The sequence below is a fragment of the Lissotriton helveticus genome, chromosome 7 (assembly GCF_964261635.1).
Source record: "Lissotriton helveticus chromosome 7, aLisHel1.1, whole genome shotgun sequence".
Lineage (NCBI taxonomy): Eukaryota > Metazoa > Chordata > Amphibia > Caudata > Salamandridae > Lissotriton > Lissotriton helveticus.
This window is the reverse complement of record NC_136068.1, coordinates 1,000,233,331-1,000,253,033: the sequence shown is the minus strand read 5'-3', so window position 1 is coordinate 1,000,253,033 and position 19,703 is coordinate 1,000,233,331.

Genomic DNA, 19,703 nt, shown 5'->3' with positions numbered 1-19,703 from the left:
TTCTGCCAGACGCGTTTCAGTTTCCTTTCATCAGTGGCCGATAGTGCTCTATGCTTCATGCCCCAGGTGCTCCTACTTTATCCAAGGTGAACCTCCCCCAGTGGGCGTTGCCGTGATGCACAGCATGCTGGTTCACGTAGTTTGCACGTTGCTTGAATTTCGTTTTGCAAAGTTATTCATCCCAAGTGGGTAAAGTGCAAAGTCTCGTTACGGCGCTGCTAAAATAATGAATCCCATTTAGGCTCATGCCTCCTGCTTTCCTGGTGAACTATATATATATCACAGTATTTCATCCAAAGCAATCCAATCCAGTCGGAAAGATGAATTTTCGCGGACCCAATAAGTTCTTTGTGCAAATGAGCTTATTTAAAGAACACCCTGCATCACGGCCATGGGGCGTTGTAGCCCCACCTGGGCCTTGATCACATGACGCGTTGCGTAAGAGAGAAGACCTTTTTAAAGTGCAAGAGCAAATTAAAACCAAAGTCAGCTGATCTGTACATTGATAGATAGCGAAGACAGACTATCGTACTATACACATATACTTAAATGCGACAGACTGTGGTATAAATTACTGCATAAATGCAAGTTGAATTAATTTAAAAAACGCGGACCTGGATCATATACAAATAAATATATATAAATATGTATATATATATATAAGTATGTAAAAACATTCATTAAATAAACCATATAAATACATCATTTCTTTCATACAGTAAAAGACGCCATCTAATGAAGGGCAGTCAAATTAAGAGATATGTTTCTATGAAAAATCATGAGTACAAAATTTAAAATGTAAACATGCTTAAAAATTACCCTATAAGACATAAAAATAATACTAAGTATCTAATTATATTCATCCACCAGGTCCTGAATACACAGTCATGTTGTGCAAAAAGAAAGCATAAAGTACAAGAGTTAAAATGCTGTCTAATACATACATATATATATATATTCGTCAGTCGAAACATGTCAGTCAATATTTGATTTGGATTTGTGCCACATAAATATGTGGCGTTCACTAAAGAGAATGGAATATTAATAAAAAGAAATACTGTATAACAAATCATGGAGGCCGGCGGTTTATTGTGCCGCTGCATGGGTGGTCCATGGAGGAGAACCACTGTTGAAGATATATATATATATATATATATATATATATATATATATATATATATATATATTTCTATATATATATATATATATATATATATACGATCCATCACCATCAGCCGCCGCCGAGAGTGAAGAGGCCACAGCAGGAGAACAAGCGGGAACAGCCTTTATTCAAACAGCAGCAGGTAAGGATACAGTGCACACCCGCTATCAGGGCGAATGCATTTCGGCTTGGGATTAGCCTATATATATATATATATTCGCTCAACTCGCACCGTTGTCGAGTCACTCTTTCAGGCGGGTGCGGGTGCTGCCGCGCGTTGGTGCTTGGCGCAAATATTCCAGCTCCTGGAAACCTCCCACCTCGGCAAGAAGAAAAGGCCACACTCACGGGGTGATTCAAAACTGCTTTTTAATCAGAGATAAGACAAACGCGTTTCGGAGAATACTCCTTTGTCAGTGTCAAAGCGGCAAATAAGCGCGGCACCATTTTAAAACCCGTCATTGTATGTTACATTGAGATAGAGAGGGGACTGGCACGCTAAAGCCATAGCGCCCGCCTCGGCTGGTGGGAGGAGCAGGTGGCCAGTAACATCAGTGCCTTTACCCATCAAGTCGTTCTCTGGGTGAGGTATATAGACGACGTGTTTTGTATTTGGAAAGGGACTAAGTCACAGGCAGGTGACTTTATCACTGAATTGAACAGAAATGATTACAATCTCAAGTTTACACACACCATACTTCCAACTGAGATAGAATTCTTGGATGTGGAGGTTATGGTGAAGGATAAAAAACTTACCAGCCGATTATTCAGGAAATCAACTGCCAGAAATAGCATACTACATGCTAAAAGCTGCCATGCCCAAAATGTGATTAATAGTATACCGTATGGTGAGCTCCTCAGGGCTAAAAGAAATTGTAGCTCTGAGGCATTGTTGTTTTCATTAGAAATGACAACAATGAGGGAAAGACTCCTTGAAAGAGGGTACTCAACTAAAACCGTAAACTTAGCCTGTTCAAAAGTCTCAAAAGTCCAGAGATCATCCACATTATCTAAGAAACCTGTTGAGGAATGTGAAGAAGAACCTTTAAGGTTCATTACTTCTTACTGTAACCAATCCTGGGAACTACGTAAATGTCTAAAAAAAATACTGCCATGTTTTAAATACTGATGCCACTTTGAAGAAATTTGTGGGCGTACACTCCATGATTACCTACAGAAAATGTGAAGCTCTGTCAGACATGTTATGTAGCAGTGCAATACCAGATGACAAAATCATTGATCCAATACAAGGTTTTTATCCTTGTCAATTGTGTAAAGCTTGTAAAAACAGTCCCAAATGTAAAGAAAAGCTTTTATCAACTGACCATAAACCTTTTAAAATAACAAAACATCTGTCATGTAAATCAGATTACTGTATTTATGCTTTGAGTTGCCCATGTCCTTTGGTGTACATTGGCAGCACTATAAAGCCAGTACACAAAAGAATATTGGAACATACCAGAGCAATTACAAATGAAGATAAACAGTACAGTAGCCAGGCACTTTAAAGAAATACATGTAAAAAATATATGCCTCTTAAAGTACTGTGCTTTGGACAGAATTCCTAAATCTGAACGAGGAGGGTACAGAGTAAAAGAACTAAGATGTATGGAATCAAGAATGATTATTAAATATGATACAGTTTCCCCAAGAGGGTTGAATAAAGACGAAGAAATGTGGGTACATTTGGGATAACTGAAAGTATGTACATTGCATAACCTCTGTGAATTCAAAAGGCATTTGATTTACATCTTAAACTCAAAGCTTTGTTTTTATCTATTTTAACACATGTACGGCACTTTATTTTGTAGGAGACTTTGTTATCTGCCAATCTTTGAAGAATTTTGGCATCCCAATAATCCGACATCGACATTATGAATTTAGGATGACTGGAATAACAGTATTGGCGACCAATATGTTTTTTGGTTTATGGGATTGAACATGATGTAACATGAAAGGTCCACTAGGGCTGGACTTTTTGCTTTTCTTTATTGTGATTTTGAAAAATTAAATATAATCAAGCCCACTAGGGCTATATATAACAATAATTTTTGTGTAGATGATGCCAATTGACATTAGCCCACTTGGGCAGAATTATACACATGTATTTATATGTCTATTATTTTATCCCTAAACACTTTAATGATATAGTCTAAATCTGAAAGATGAAGTTGACTATCATTATGATATTTCCGTCACTTACGGTCGATTTATTGTAGATCCTGACAATAGAATAATATTGCCATTAATTGGTATTTTTCATGTATAAAATGTTGTTTATATATTTACAAAAATACTGCTTTCATTTAAAACTTTATTTGTTTACATATGTCACAGTCGGATCTTAAAGGTCATTGACCATTCAAATATGGCTGCCAAAAAACGGAGTGCAGAAACTTGTAGTCCTACTTTACTTTCTTATACTGCACTATATGTATTTTGATAGCACAAACATTCCCTGACCTGTGAGCAAGGTGCTCTTTGCACAGAAACGCGTTGGGTTTGACTTGCTGCATGTTTTAATAAATCAACACGCTGCATTCAACTTCTGGGCTCGAGTGGATTCTTCTAAATTGTAAGAAATTTGTTGTGTTTGAGTTTTAAGGGGGTCACGACCTCTTCTCGATCCCGCCGCCATCAAGTGGTAAAGAGACCCGCGAACTGTATGCTGTGTGTGTATATATATATATATATATATCCATCAATCCGAAGGTAACCCCCGGGTTTGTCCTCATTGGAAAGAGCCACTCAGCAGGCAAGTATGTTCTTTGGCATTTATTATGAAAGCTGCAGCATCTCGTCTGACAAACCGGCATTCAAAAATAACACAGTCCATATGCCGACGCGTTTCGTGCGTTACACGCACTTCTTCCTGGGCGGACTTTAGATTAGCTCACAGCAATCCACGGCACCTGAAATATTTATGACACTCGCTTAGTAGGGCGGGGATAGCTCGCGCTGTCTTCTGGTCAATCGAGTGCAGTGGCAATGAAGTCGCTGATGCGCTGTTATGTTCAAATTAAATTCACCATTGGGTTGAGGCAAGTTCGTCTTTTGGGAGGCTGCACTGTAGAATCTTCCATACAGCCCTCACCTGCACCTACAGCTTAACGTGGTTTCACGCCAGCCTGGACTGTGAAACACAGCGGGGTTCTTTCCGCGGCTGGACGAGCCGCTACATATCCATCAATCCGAAGGTAACCCCCAGGTTTGTCCTCATTGGAAAGAGCCACTCAGCAGGCAAGTATGTTCTTTGGCATTTATTATGAAAGCTGCAGCATCTCGTCTGACAAACCGGCATTCAAAAATAACACAGTCCATATGCCGACGCGTTTCGTGCGTTACACGCACTTCTTCCTGGGCGGACTTTAGATTAGCTCACAGCAATCCACGGCACCTGAAATATTTATGACACTCGCTTAGTAGGGCGGGGACAGCTCGCGCTGTCTTCTGGTCAATCGAGTGCAGTGGCAATGAAGTCGCTGATGCGCTGTTATGTTCAAATTAAATTCACCATTGGGTTGAGGCAAGTTCGTCTTTTGGGAGGCTGCACTGTAGAATCTTCCATACAGCCCTCACCTGCACCTACAGCTTAACGTGGTTTCACGCCAGCCTGGACTGTGAAACACAGCGGGGTTCTTTCCGCGGCTGGACGAGCCGGTACATATCCATCAATCCGAAGGTAACCCCCGGGTTTGTCCTCATTGGAAAGAGCCACTCAGCAGGCAAGTATGTTCTTTGGCATTTATTATGAAAGCTGCAGCATCTCGTCTGACAAACCGGCATTCAAAAATAACACAGTCCATATGCCGACGCGTTTCTTGCGTTACACGCACTTCTTCCTGGGCGGACTTTAGATTAGCTCACAGCAATCCACGGCACCTGAAATATTTATGACACTCGCTTAGTAGGGCGGGGACAGCTCGCGCTGTCTTCTGGTCAATCGAGTGCAGTGGCAATGAAGTCGCTGATGCGCTGTTATGTTCAAATAAAATTCACCATTGGGTTGAGGCAAGTTCGTCTTTTGGGAGGCTGCACTGTAGAATCTTCCATACAGCCCTCACCTGCACCTACAGCTTAACGTGGTTTCACGCCAGCCTGGACTGTGAAACACAGCGGGGTTCTTTCTGCAGCTTTCATAATAAATGCCAAAGAACATACTTGCCTGCTGAGTGGCTCTTTCCAATGAGGACAAACCCGGGGGTTACCTTCGGATTGATGGATATGTAGCGGCTCGTCCAGCCGCGGAAAGAACCCCGCTGTGTTTCACAGTCCAGGCTGGCGTGAAACCACGTTAAGCTGTAGGTGCAGGTGAGGGCTGTATGGAAGATTCTACAGTGCAGCCTCCCAAAAGACGAACTTGCCTCAACCCAATGGTGAATTTAATTTGAACATAACAGCGCATCAGCGACTTCATTGCCACTGCACTCGATTGACCAGAAGACAGCGCGAGCTGTCCCCGCCCTACTAAGCGAGTGTCATAAATATTTCAGGTGCCGTGGATTGCTGTGAGCTAATCTAAAGTCCGCCCAGGAAGAAGTGCGTGTAACGCACGAAACGCGTCGGCATATGGACTGTGTTATTTTTGAATGCCGGTTTGTCAGACGAGATGCTGCAGCTTTCATAATAAATGCCAAAGAACATACTTGCCTGCTGAGTGGCTCTTTCCAATGAGGACAAACCCGGGGGTTACCTTCGGATTGATGGATATGTAGCGGCTCGTCCAGCCGCGGAAAGAACCCCGCTGTGTTTCACAGTCCAGGCTGGCGTGAAACCACGTTAAGCTGTAGGTGCAGGTGAGGGCTGTATGGAAGATTCTACAGTGCAGCCTCCCAAAAGACGAACTTGCCTCAACCCAATGGTGAATTTAATTTGAACATAACAGCGCATCAGCGACTTCATTGCCACTGCACTCGATTGACCAGAAGACAGCGCGAGCTGTCCCCGCCCTACTAAGCGAGTGTCATAAATATTTCAGGTGCCGTGGATTGCTGTGAGCTAATCTAAAGTCCGCCCAGGAAGAAGTGCGTGTAACGCACGAAACGCGTCGGCATATGGACTGTGTTATTTTTGAATGCCGGTTTGTCAGACGAGATGCTGCAGCTTTCATAATAAATGCCAAAGAACATACTTGCCTGCTGAGTGGCTCTTTCCAATGAGGACAAACCCGGGGGTTACCTTCGGATTGATGGATATGTAGCGGCTCGTCCAGCCGCGGAAAGAACCCCGCTGTGTTTCACAGTCCAGGCTGGCGTGAAACCACGTTAAGCTGTAGGTGCAGGTGAGGGCTGTATGGAAGATTCTACAGTGCAGCCTCCCAAAAGACGAACTTGCCTCAACCCAATGGTGAATTTAATTTGAACATAACAGCGCATCAGCGACTTCATTGCCACTGCACTCGATTGACCAGAAGACAGCGCGAGCTGTCCCCGCCCTACTAAGCGAGTGTCATAAATATTTCAGGTGCCGTGGATTGCTGTGAGCTAATCTAAAGTCCGCCCAGGAAGAAGTGCGTGTAACGCACGAAACGCGTCGGCATATGGACTGTGTTATTTTTGAATGCCGGTTTGTCAGACGAGATGCTGCAGCTTTCATAATAAATGCCAAAGAACATACTTGCCTGCTGAGTGGCTCTTTCCAATGAGGACAAACCCGGGGGTTACCTTCGGATTGATGGATATATATATATATATATATATATATATATATATATATATATATATGTATATATATATATATATATATATATATATATATATATATATATATATATATATATATATATATAATCACTCCAAATTGCCCCCAAGGCAAGCAGCACTCAGACACCAGCATTGAAGGTTAAACCTTTATTAAGTATGGGCAAAGTCCCGCTAGCTGCATCCATACAGCCCTTGATCACCAACCGCCTGACGCGTTTCGAAGTAAAATCTTCTTCCTCAGAGGCTTGGCAAAAGGAAGTGCATACGTGGCCCACTCACAGTTCTCTTTTCAATATTCTACGCCCAAATGCATTCTGGGAACTGTGGTGTCACTGTTCAAACCCTGGATGGGTGCACAGATCAACTGCTGGATATCAGAGTACTTGGATAGAACTCCGCCGGCACAACTTGCCCTCAATCCTAAGCCGCTGTCCCGAATATCAACGCGGTTATATACCGAGCCGCATGGCCCCCAGGAGTATCAGGGTGGTGCAGGCTTCACGGCTGGGCTGCCATGTGTAAATAATCGCTCCGAATTGCCCCCAAGGCAAGCAGCACTCAGACACCAGCATCGAAGGTTAAACCTTTATTAGGTATGGGCAAAGTCCCGCTAGCTGGATCCATACAGCCCTTGGTCACCATCCGCTCGAGGTGTTTCAAAGTAAAATCTTCTTCCTCAGAGGCGTTAGTTAGGACTCCTAACTTTACTACTCCTAAACTGAGAAAAACCCTAACTTTAAGACTTTCGGTATTCACAGAAGGCATTTAGGAGTCCTAAAGTTAGGAGTCCTAATTTTACTACTCCTAGGCTGAGAAAAATCCTAACTTTAAGACTTTCGGTATTCATAGAAGGCATTTAGGAGTCCTAAAGTTAGAACTCCTAACTTCTGAGAATACCAAAATGAGTAAGTGCCTTCTGTGAATACCAAAATGAGTAAGTGCTTTCTGTGAATACCAAATTTGTAGTAAGTTTAGGATTTTGGCTTAAGTTAGTCCTGTGAATCAGTCCCTAAGTTACTTTGTGAAGTATAATTAGTTTTAGTTAAATAATTTATGGGTGGAGGATGGGTCTTTCATGGCTTACTCAACTTTACATTCAGCTTTAAGGGTGATGCAATAAATGTATATTGGAAATACAGTTTTCCTAAGTTAACAAGTTCAAGTTATGATTTTTTATTTACAGCTATTTGACCAATGAGTCTGGGTACGCTTAGGTTACAAGCAAGAGGAATCTTGCATGTCAGACTCGCAAAAGATTGCTCACTTTCGGGACACTGATCAAATATTTTGCGAAGTCTAAAATGGTCTTTGCTTGAAATGTTTTCAAGTTGTTTGGCACATAGTCAAGTAAATGTCAATTATTTTACCCTGGTAGGCAATAACTGTACCTCAAATTTGTGTGTCCCAAAGGCTCCTCCTAGGACTTCAAATATGATTTCAAGGTATATACACTGCGACGGTAGTACTGTGAATAGTAATGAAAATGGATGCTGTTCTAATCACTATTCAAAAAAGCTGTTTCCAAACTGAGGGGCAGATTTACAAGCCCCTTGCGTCGCATTTACGCCGCCGTTGCATCACTTCTGTGACGCAGTGGCGGCGTAAACCAAGCACCATGTTATGCCTTATTTACAACGTGACACATCTAGGGAGATGCGTCACGTTGTAAAGCCCTGCGCCACATTAAACCTGCGTCAGGTTTAATGTATGCAGGATGGGCATTCTGTTGGAAAAAGCCTTGGAAAAGTGACGCAGTGAAATCTACAAGATTTCACTGGCTCACTTTTCCGACGCCGCTGCATCAAAACCCTGCGCCTGCTTGAAGCAGGCGTGAGGCGTGACGTAGCATGTTAGGTATGGGCTGCCCCTGAGCATTGCTGGAGGTGCGTCGCGCTGGCAACACGACTCCAGCAATGCGCCGCCCTTACGCCATCAGATGCGTCACACATCTGTTTATCCTTGCGCCACGATGCGTTGCATTGTAAATGCGGTGCATCTGTGGTGGCGCAAGGGTAAACTTGTGTGACGCATCTTACCTGGCACATCTCTTCTGATATGCAGGGATGCGCCAGTCCTTGTAAATCTGCCCCTTAGATTTTAATATATTTTTTAAACTTGTGATCGATGTTTTTCCAGGAACTGTCTTCTTCTAACCATGGCTCCTTCTAGGCATCTTTATTTAGTACTTCTGCCTCAAGTGCTACTTTCGGTACTTTAGTCTTACTGTCATCTGCAACAATGCCAGTAATTTTTAGAGCACGTAGCACCAGGCTTGAACCAGGAAATGAGGTAGGGCGGAACACTGCATTCCTTGGCCAAAAGTTGCACAGCAGTGACTTCTTATTGCGAATATTCTGTGACGGCCATTCCAGTCAAACAAAACAATTAAGCAAGCACAATGTCCTCCCCACAGCAATTGTCTATTTTGGTCACCAATTATTCAATCTATAAAAAATAACCCTTGTCATTAGGGCCGTTTGTAACTCCATACGCGCGAAGCAGCATTATGTAATCTTCCATTAAGATGTACACAGACTTATCTACCCCGAAATCAAATCGCTATGCGTGAACATTATTGCACAGCATCATTTGTAAAAGTTACACGACAGACTAAAATCAACAAGTAGTGGCAAAGCCATTTCACTCTGGACAAATCTAGCACGCAGGAGCACTCCCTTTGTATAAACACATGCCCCCGACACGCAGGGAGATAGTCACACGCACATCGATTATTAAAAGTAAATACCTTGCAACACGAATTGTGCATAAACCACAAATCCCGCAAATCCCCCGAGGATACTCAGCACGTATAGTATTAAGGGCTGGTGCTAAATGATTCTGCTAAAGGCCGTCTGGCAGCGCCTCAACATGCCCTTTCTCTCTGCAAAACGGAGCCCCAAAGCTGATACCCCAAGCTCTCAAAGTTGACTTCAGGCTGGAAAAGCAATTAAAACCACATATCATAAAAAAATGATATTGCCCAGATACTGACAACAGGCACCATTGCGAGCCAATCACGGCCGAAAGGAAGAAAGCCGAGGGCGTGTGTTCAAAGTAGTTCTGGGTGCTGGTAGGTGGCAGACGTCAACTAGGAACCAATCATTGTGTCCGGGGATCAATGATTCAAGAAGTCTAATGGGGCAGCGTTAGTGGGCTCATGGATTGTTGTAAAATTGTGCGCTTATCTCAGAATTGTGTTTCAGCAAATTCTATTCTGGTAGTGCAATACATTTGAACAGATTATATTACTTTGATCGTGTTTGATTCCATTTTTCTGCTTCATTTCTAGAATCAATGCGGCATCGCAATGCAAAGCGGATTAACACAGTACTTTGTCAATGGGAAGCTGATAAGACAGAGACACATGAAGGAACAGAAAATAGAATGCCTAGAACCAAAAGAAACAAGGAAAATTAAAGGGACAAGCACGAGGACCAATAAGAAGTGAAGAAGAAGTTAAGGCGGGATGTGACTCCTTTTAAGATACATTAAATGGAATAAATTTCATAAGCACAGCGCATGCGCTGTGCAGGCAAAGCCTAAAAAGCTTTCCTAACAATCTATCACATGATGTAAATATTAAAATATTACATTTAAGATGCACTTTTGTAAGACTGGGAGAAAAGCACATTTATATCAAATAAAACTTTATTTTGAGGTTAGAAGATTTTATATGAATTTCACATTTGGGAATCTTCCTAGTGGAGAGAAAATGTGGGTGGGCAATTGAGATGGAAAAATACATTCCGGTTGTGAGGTGTGTGGAGCAGAAGGCCAAGATTTAAATCATGTGCTGTTGTTGTCTGGGATTAACAGCTCATCAAGATTGGTTTTAAGACCTATTTTGTATGATTTAATATCTAAACCTATTAAAAAAATGTATTTGTGTAATTTTACCCAAAACAGCTAATTTTTGTTACAGAATATTTAAATTGATTTAACACTTTTATTACATTGCAATTGCTAACCATATTTTATTGTGGATGGTAATTTTATGATTGAATGATATTTTTTGTGTACATTTTACAAGAAATAAAAATGCAACAAATCAAAGTTCTTCAGTCTGGTTTTTGACCATTTTCCTTGAAAAAAAACTGAACTAAGAGGAGGAATGCTACTTCTCACTCCAGATCACTAGCATGCACGCCCACTGTTGTAACGGAACTTTTCACCATCTTTCAACACCATTGACTGATTTTCTTATCTACCGTTCTGGAATCAAAGTGACTTTGCTGCCCTGGTTCTACTAATTTTTTGTGACCAAGTGAAACTGGGACCTGCCTTCTTCGGAAACGCTTTTTTTTACAAAGGAAGTTCCTTATAGTTCGGTCATCACTTCAGTCTTCATTGTCATCAGTTTACTCCCAATAGCCTGCATACCAAAGCTTACAGCATCAGTAATCACCTGTAGGCAGTTCGCACCTACATCTACCCCAAAATAGAAGTGAGATCTGGAGAACATAATAAGCAGAAGCAAAAAGCCTCAAGTCCCGATCATGGATGTAACTCAAATGGCTTTGCATCCATTGACAGAAGACTAAAAAATTTATGTGGGAAAAATTGATCCCTTGGCTTCCTCCTTCACCTAGACGTTCTCACTAGGGTCGCTGCCAAGGCCAGTCTAGAAAGTGCACATCCTGGCCATGCTGTTTGTCAGTAAGGTCTCCTTCACTCCTCAAACATATACCACCACAAAAACATCTCTCCACTTTGCAAGGTAGGAGACTTTTTCTCCTACCAAAGCACAAACTGAAAATGTCAACGTATAGCCCCTGCAGCACAATATACACATAGATCCCCAAAACAGCTGCTCTAGCTCCAGAGCCTCAAGAGCTGCACTACCCAGTTCCCTACTGTGCTTGTGCAAGCAAGTCACATCCACCTTAGAAGATAGAGTATTGGCTCTGTGTCAAGGTCAGATCCTGTACTAATGTTAGCTCATTTAATTTGCCTCATAAAGTCTTGCAGATCTTTAACTTAAGAGAGCGATACGAGGGGAAACAAACAATAATATACAACATTAATAGCATAAGCAAATAAATGCTATTTCTTTTCCTTAACAGTTTTTATGTGATTTAATTTCACCACTTTTCTTCAGGTATTTTTCACTTGACGACTTTAATTGTATTATTCTAGATTAATAATGCTTTTGTACCCTCGGAGATCTCGTGATTCGTCTGGTAGAACACTCAACCACAAAAAATGTCCCCTTGCTTCTGAAACATTCATCGTGCACTGACTTTTAAAATCTGGATTACTCCATCTCCCTTTTGAATACACATTATTCAAGCGATTAAATTGTGGTCACATAAATCCTGTCCTGTGTGATACCCTGTTTGTTTCAGAATTTTCTATGGCTTTGTATAAACAGAGTTACCGTAAGCTTTGATACAAAGAGTGGTGTATAAGGGATAAAGTACCCACTGCTGCACATTATAATGATATTGCAAGTCAGCGAGGAGTTCCATAACCAAATAAAGGTAATGAGGACGAAGGACAAGTTTCTTTATAAAGTTATGGAATTCCAAGGTGGCTTGCAATATCCTTATCATGTATGGGAGGTGGTACTTTATCTCATTTAATACATGATCACACCATCACCTTTCCCACAAACCACTTAAAATCTTGGGCATACCTCTTTCATAAGAAAGAGAGAGCATGTTTGCAAACATGAAGAATAAAAATAAAACATCTGGTGCAAAATTAAACACATGAAAAACCTGTTAGACATTTGTTGCAAAAGATATTAGAAACAGTTCAATACAAGACAGTTTTTAAAATAAACAAAAACAAAGCTACAGTAGCTCTGAATATGTAGAACCATGCAGAAAGAGTGTAGCTCTTCTATCGTTATGTAATGAGTTAAAACAAATAAACATATTCTTTCTGCGTGTCACCGTGACCTTGAACCATAGAGGAGGAGAAAGAAAAGCACATTGCATTTTTGTTGTTTTAAGCAGCTGATGTGTGACCTGACCTGCCTTTCAACTCCGCAGCTTGCTCTGGCAGTACTCGACTGAAATAAGTTTCTGCGTGCGTCAAACGTCTCCGATTATATATAAATTAGAGACGGGCATTTCTACAGGGATTGCAGACTCCCATGTAATATGTTACTTGTACCCTGCACATACCATTCACTGCCACCTTTGTCTTCTGCGCCAACTCTCATTATTTCAAAGCTGTATGCAACTTTTCAGACCCCTCTGGGTCCTCACGTGTTGTTCTGTCATTTCCACGTGGCAGGGCATTACTATGAGCGTGTCACGTGACACTACAAGACTACATCGCAGGGTGCCAGAGCATCAGTAGGAAGTTTGTTAGCCCAGGCAACCAATTACCACCGGCCAGACACTGGAGTCTCCTCTGTAGAACTCGCTTACCATTTTCCCTGTCATATTTTAAAGATTTGATTAAATATCCTTTCGTGCTCTGCACTCGTGGATACGGAAGGGTCCACCGCATATCTCAGAACAGGAGTAAACTCTGGCAGAGGCCTGGGAACCGTCTCTTAAGAAGGACAAGCACGAGGCCCATGGATTCGAGTAGCGCTCCGAATCCCAGACTCACAGACAGACACATCTCTCAACAACACCCACGAATAGCTCACGTGCTGGGCTGTGGAGACATCTAAGGCTAGCCTCTCACCCACCAGCTTTCATAGATGCGCCCCATGTGGAAAGGCTCTGTTACATGAAACACCCCTGTGCCCGGGACAGGAGGAGCAGCATCCTCTCACATTCACCTGGGCACAGAGTGCCCCCATCCACCATACAACCCTTTAGCCCCCTTTGCTGCCTTCCAGACACAGGGTGCTGTCAGCAGCGAGCAACACTTTACAAATAATGAAGTAAATGCCTAATGCAACAGCACCAGACTCCCATCTGATATTAAAACAATGCATTGCTCAGAAAGAATTAAGTAAAAAGCTGAAGAACTACTAAGATGGTTTCTTAGACCACTGCCTAGCGCCCCTACTATGGAGTGGGCGCTTTCAAAATGTTACAATATCTCACTCACATTTTACCTCTCGGAATGGCTTGCCAGCCCTGTTTCAGTATCTTTTACAGGGTTAAAAGCTGTTCACAGTGCGGGCACAACTAGGTCAACGTGCAGGCAGATCACTGCTGGAGCTGTTACTTCTGCGAACACACCTCTCTCAACACAATTCCCTGCCAAGCTTGTAACTTTTCTCCCCCACAGTTCCAGACTGAGACACGTACGCGTTATCAGACGCTGAGCACCTGCCTTCTGAACCTGAGAACGCTGAGGAGACACCTCTCACCTCTGCTGGACAGCACCCCTAGGAAGCGGGCTTTCAACCTGAGCTCACACAACCTTCAGCACCTGGACAGCTCCAGGCGCTCAACTTCGTCAGTCCCTGCAAGGGTGATTAATAACTGCAGGAACACATCTTACAGCGCCCGGACGGTTCCCTGCCGACAGTGTAGGAAAGCAAAGATGATCCTAAAGCTACTGAAAGTGGTTTTCCGTGACCTTAAAACCATTTTTTTAATTTAAGGATAAGTTGTCAAGCACATAATAATACGCATGGCTTCTTTGTAGTTTTACTATATTTTTGACGCAATAATAACAATTGTCTAAATACAAAAATCATTCTAAATACACGGAAAACAACTTTCCTCATATTTATCAAATTGTTTCACACCTCTGGATCTACTCGCGCACATTAGGATATTAACATAAATGGGTGCAGTAAACTTGCACCTGGTAATACTAATACCGTGGGAAAAATACGTGAACCACGTGCGCTGTCTCATTTGTAATACCGCTGAAGCCCCCCCCCCCCCTTATAGGTATTACTGATATCGAAAGACGCACTCCTAGCGTTTTTGTATGCATCAGTGATGTCATACTTGCGAAATTCAGAACATTTACCGCAAATGAGTAGCTGGTAATATTGCAAATGCCGGGTAATGTACACAATATGTTTTTTAACATATGCATCCTCATTAAATAGCCCAGGAGCTTGAAAAGGGCAAGCTGAATAGAAAGGAAGCCACTGACATTCTTAGAAGAGCCCCTAACTTGGGATCTCCCGGGGAGATCACTGTACTGAATGCCATAGAGCCATTTTGTGGTTTGTGCAAACAAGCAACTTACACAGACTGCAACCATCCTACCCAGCAGCTGCTACCACCCCGACCTGCCATTAACACCAGGACTGGAAGTAGTTGTTGAAAAGGTGGTGAAGGGGGAGAGCAGCTCGTGGAGCACCTAATGCTCAAACCAGCAACAAGTTACATGCCAGACTCTGACATTAAATCACCAGCAAGTTGAACGTAGGGTCCTCTTATCCCACTAGGTTGAGGGCAACAAGAAGCACTTTCAAGCCTTTAAAATGAAAACAAGGAACTAGCTGGTGTGTCACTGACGTAAGAGCCTGGCCACCGACATTAACCCGCCCAGAACTACATGTTGTATCATGGGAGGAGCGGGGGAGGAGCATCATAAACATAAGGAGCAGTTGGAGAATCATCAGTGAAGTAGAAGCTGCCACATCATGTATATGCTGCATCACAATAGACGCATTGATGGTGCGCCAAGGTCAGGCAAGACTCACCTACAGGAGGAGGTGGTGCCCATGCCCAGCCACGGCCCCTGGAGGGTGTTTCGGTGGGGCAGAGAGGTGGGGTGGGGGGTGCTAAAAACCGGAGTATGGATAATTGAAGGTAAGTAAACAATTTAATTAGTAAAACAAATTTCGTGGCGCGCCCTGCATCGCAAAATGTGATGCAGGGCGCGCTACGAAATTCGTTTTATTTATTAAATTGTTTACTTACCTTCAATAATCCATACTCTGGTTTTTAGCACCCCACACCCTGCCCCTCCCCCGCCTCTCAGCCCCACCGAAACTCGCTCCACGAGCCGTGGCTGCCCATGCCCCATAATATCATCATGTGGTGTCCCACGCTCTGTGGTGCAAAATGTAAGGGTTATGTAGAGAACACAATTTGTAAGTGAAGTTTAACACACATTGCCAGTATCCATCCTCTTTCCACGTTTGTATGGGCCCAGATTTATCAAAGGATTGTGTTGCGCTTGTGTTGTGTAAGGTGATGCAAGGGCAACGCAATCCTTAAGTCAGATTTACCAGGTCACGGAAAGCCACCGTGCATGGTCCTGTGTGGCTTGGTAAATCTGGAGAAACGCAAGGCAGTGGAAGTTGCTGCATAGCGTTACTCTGCACCTGGAAGGTTTTAAATGGCTGGAGAGTGGGTGTTCCCACGCATCCACCCATGCTTTTAGCTGCATTCCCAGATTTACTAAGAGTAGTAAACCTGGGAATGCATCAAACATGTACAGCTTCCTGACAAGTGCAACAAGGAGAAATATCTTTATTTCTCCTCATTGTTTCCTCTTTCGAAGTGTGCTGCATTGTGTAGTACACTTAGAGAAAGAAAAAAGCCTCTAAGGATTGTTTTTCTGGAGGAAGGTGTCTCTTGTTGTGCAAAAACAATCCTGCCTGCAACACGGGCACCCCTTGCATCATGACACAGGGTGCATCTGCATCAGTCATCTGATAGATTGTCCCAGGCTGGTTAGGGTGCCGCCCTGACCTAAGAGGGTTCACAGGATTCAGTGACTCCCCAAAGCGTCACTTGTATAGGTAGAGCTGGGCGCTTTAGGTTTCCGCCCAGTAGAGCATCGGGCATACCCATTAATTGGGCCATCACTTCACCCTCTCTTAAATGGTGATGTGGATTCAGGAGTTTCACTGGCCCCCTCCCTGTGGCTAGTTGGAAAAGGGTGAGGTGAAATAAAAAGCAAGAGTCTGAAAATGGTAACCTGCTCAGACTCCAGTTTTCAGCTTCTAGCTTCACTGATGTGTGCCTGCCACGAGGGTATATCTAGCACTAGCAGCCGTAGAGCTGTGTGCGTGCATGCATATGTGAAGGACAGAGTGAGAGAGAAAAAGAGACACTGTGTATGTATGAGTGTGTGTGTGAGTGGATGTAAATGAGTCAGAGTGAGTGCCGCTGAGTGTAATTTTAAGTGTGAATGACTGACAGAGTAATTGATATTCATTGAGAATGAGCGACTGAGAACCAGTGAAAGTGAGTGAGTGAAAGTGACAGTAAGTGAAAGAATGTGAGGATGAATTAGAGAGATTAAGCACAATTTGGTGTGAGTGAGAATGCGTGTGAGTGGCAATAAATAAGTCAAAATGTGTGTGGGAGACTGTGTGACTGTGGATCACAATTATTGAGAGTAAGAATGAGAGTGAGTGAGAATGAGTGAGTGTCAGGTGGTGTGAGAGTGAATTTGAGTGGGAGTAAGCATGAGTGAGAAGAGTGAGTGAATGAGAATGTATGAGTGTGAGGAAGTGAGAGTGAGGAAGTATCAGTGAAAATCAGTCTGAATGAGAATGAATGCAAGAGAATGTGAATTAATAAATATGAGGGAGTTTGTATGAGAATGGTGTGGGTAAGTCTGAATGAATGAGGGAGAATGAGTGTGAGCAAGTGTGAAAGTGCAGATGAGTGGGGTGAATGACGCAATTGTGAGTGAATGAATGTAAGAGAGCATGAATGTGAGAGTGCGTAGTATCTTTGTAATATATTCCAGACAAAAATGAGAGTAAATATAACTTCTTTACTCCTGCATACAGGAAACAGGTGTGTCTCTTCCAGCAGCAATAACAGCACTGACTGGAATACTTACATTACCTGGCAACATTACAATACATTACATCACTGTGGTAAATTAAACTACATTCTAATACCTCAATGGATTCTAATAAGGAATACAGATACAACACATCCCCCTCTTTATAATAGATTCAAATAAGTTATACAGATACAACACATCCCCTCTTTATAATGTAATGAAAGAGAAAGAACAATAAAGACAATTTGCAAAACTTACCCCTACTATACCATGTAAAGAGAAAAAAATATCTAAATACAAATTATGAACAATTCAAAATTTGCAATTTAATAATTATACAACAACAAATGCCTTCAACCAAGTAGGTAGATTCTTTTTCCTTCCAATTCTCCCATCAACAATTTCAGGTCTTTCATTTCTAAAATCATGTACTACTGTAGGCATAACATTCTGGTAATTAGATCCGCCAATATCAGTAGACCAAAGGAGATCAGTGAACAACTTACTATTACTTTTCACCTTGAATTGACTGTTTTTACATAAAACAACTCTTTTCAAATTCCATACCTTGCCATTTGCTAAATGAACAGCATTTTTCTAGACTTCAGTAACTCTTCCTGGTTTATAACATTTAGTGAAACCTTTTTTTACCATCATTGGTTTTGGTTTTTTGATTCTTGCCCAGTCACCAACTTTCACATGAACCATCTTTACATTATTGTGTGAATGATAATATTCTTTACTCCTTTTCTGATTCTCTACAAGTTTTTCCTTCACCTCTTCAGGAGGCCATTCAAAAACAGTACTATCATTTAGCCACTTGGGATCAAATTTGCACCTGGGGGATCTACCTCTCCTCATTATAAAAGGAGACAAACCAACTATGTAATTTTTTGTTATTTTGTTTGTCCATACATCTTTCTTTATAGCTAATTTCCAATCAGTTCCAACTGTGATAGCACCCCGAATTGCACCCCTCAACAGTGTTGTTTCCACTTGGATTATAAAGTGCAGTGGTTTTGTGCTTTAATCCAATTCTAGAAAAATAAGTTTTAGCTGAAGAAGAAGTGAATTGTACTCCGTTATCACTTAATAGAGTTATTGGAATACGTTCAGACAAAAATTTATCATCTAAAAATTCTAAAACAGTGTCTGTTTTACTTACAATATTAATTGAATACATGGCCATTTGGTAAACAAATCCATTAAAACAATAATGTACTCATGAGATTCACCAACAGGACACATAATGTCGATTGCAACACTTTCCCAAGGTTGATTGGGAATATCTACCGTAGACATGGGAGGTCTCAAAGTGTGGAAGGTTTACAAATTTTGTCTACAAATGTTTCAACTACTTTATCTATAGAAGGCCACCAAAACGAATCTTTGACTATATTCTTTGTCCATACCATTCCAAAGTGTCCTTCATGGCATAAACTTAAAATCCAACTTCTCATGCCTCAGGTAGAATAATTTTACAACCTCTATAAACCATACCATCATCAATTGAAAGTTCAGTTCTAACTTCCCAAAATGCTTTAAATTGTTTTGTAAGAAATTATTTTCTAGGCCATCCTTCTAACATGTATTTAATCATATCTAGTAGCACTTTGTCTTGAGAACGTTTCTCGATATAAATGCCCTAAAGTGGTCAAGTGCCCACGCACAAGATAATGCCTCTTGCTCAATTATGGGATATTTTTCCTTAGTAGGTGAAATGGATCTAGGTGCAAATAAAATGATACTTTCCTTTCCTTGGAAATCTATTTGTGAAAGAACTGCTCCCAGTCCTTTATTGCTTGCGTCTACAGTGATGTAACTATCTAAGTTTAGGTCAAAGCTTGTTAAATGTGATACTTTCTCCAAAAACTCTTTAATATATTGGAATTCTTCCTCACATAGAGGATCCCAGCAAAATTTGACATGTTTTTTAAGAAGTTGTCTTATGTTGAAAACTTTTCGAGCAAAGTTTTCAACAGAAGACATTTTTTTTATTTTTTTTATTTGCACAGTATTCTGCCATTCCTAGGAAGGATCTTACCTCATCCTGACTAGTGGGTGACAGAACATATGAAAAAGCTTTAATTAAGGCTGGTTTAGGTTTAACACCTTCTTCACTAATAATGTGACCTAAATACTGTACATTCCTTTCTGCAAATTTACATTTAATTTCAACAGTAAGACCTTTTCCATTTAAAATGTCAAAT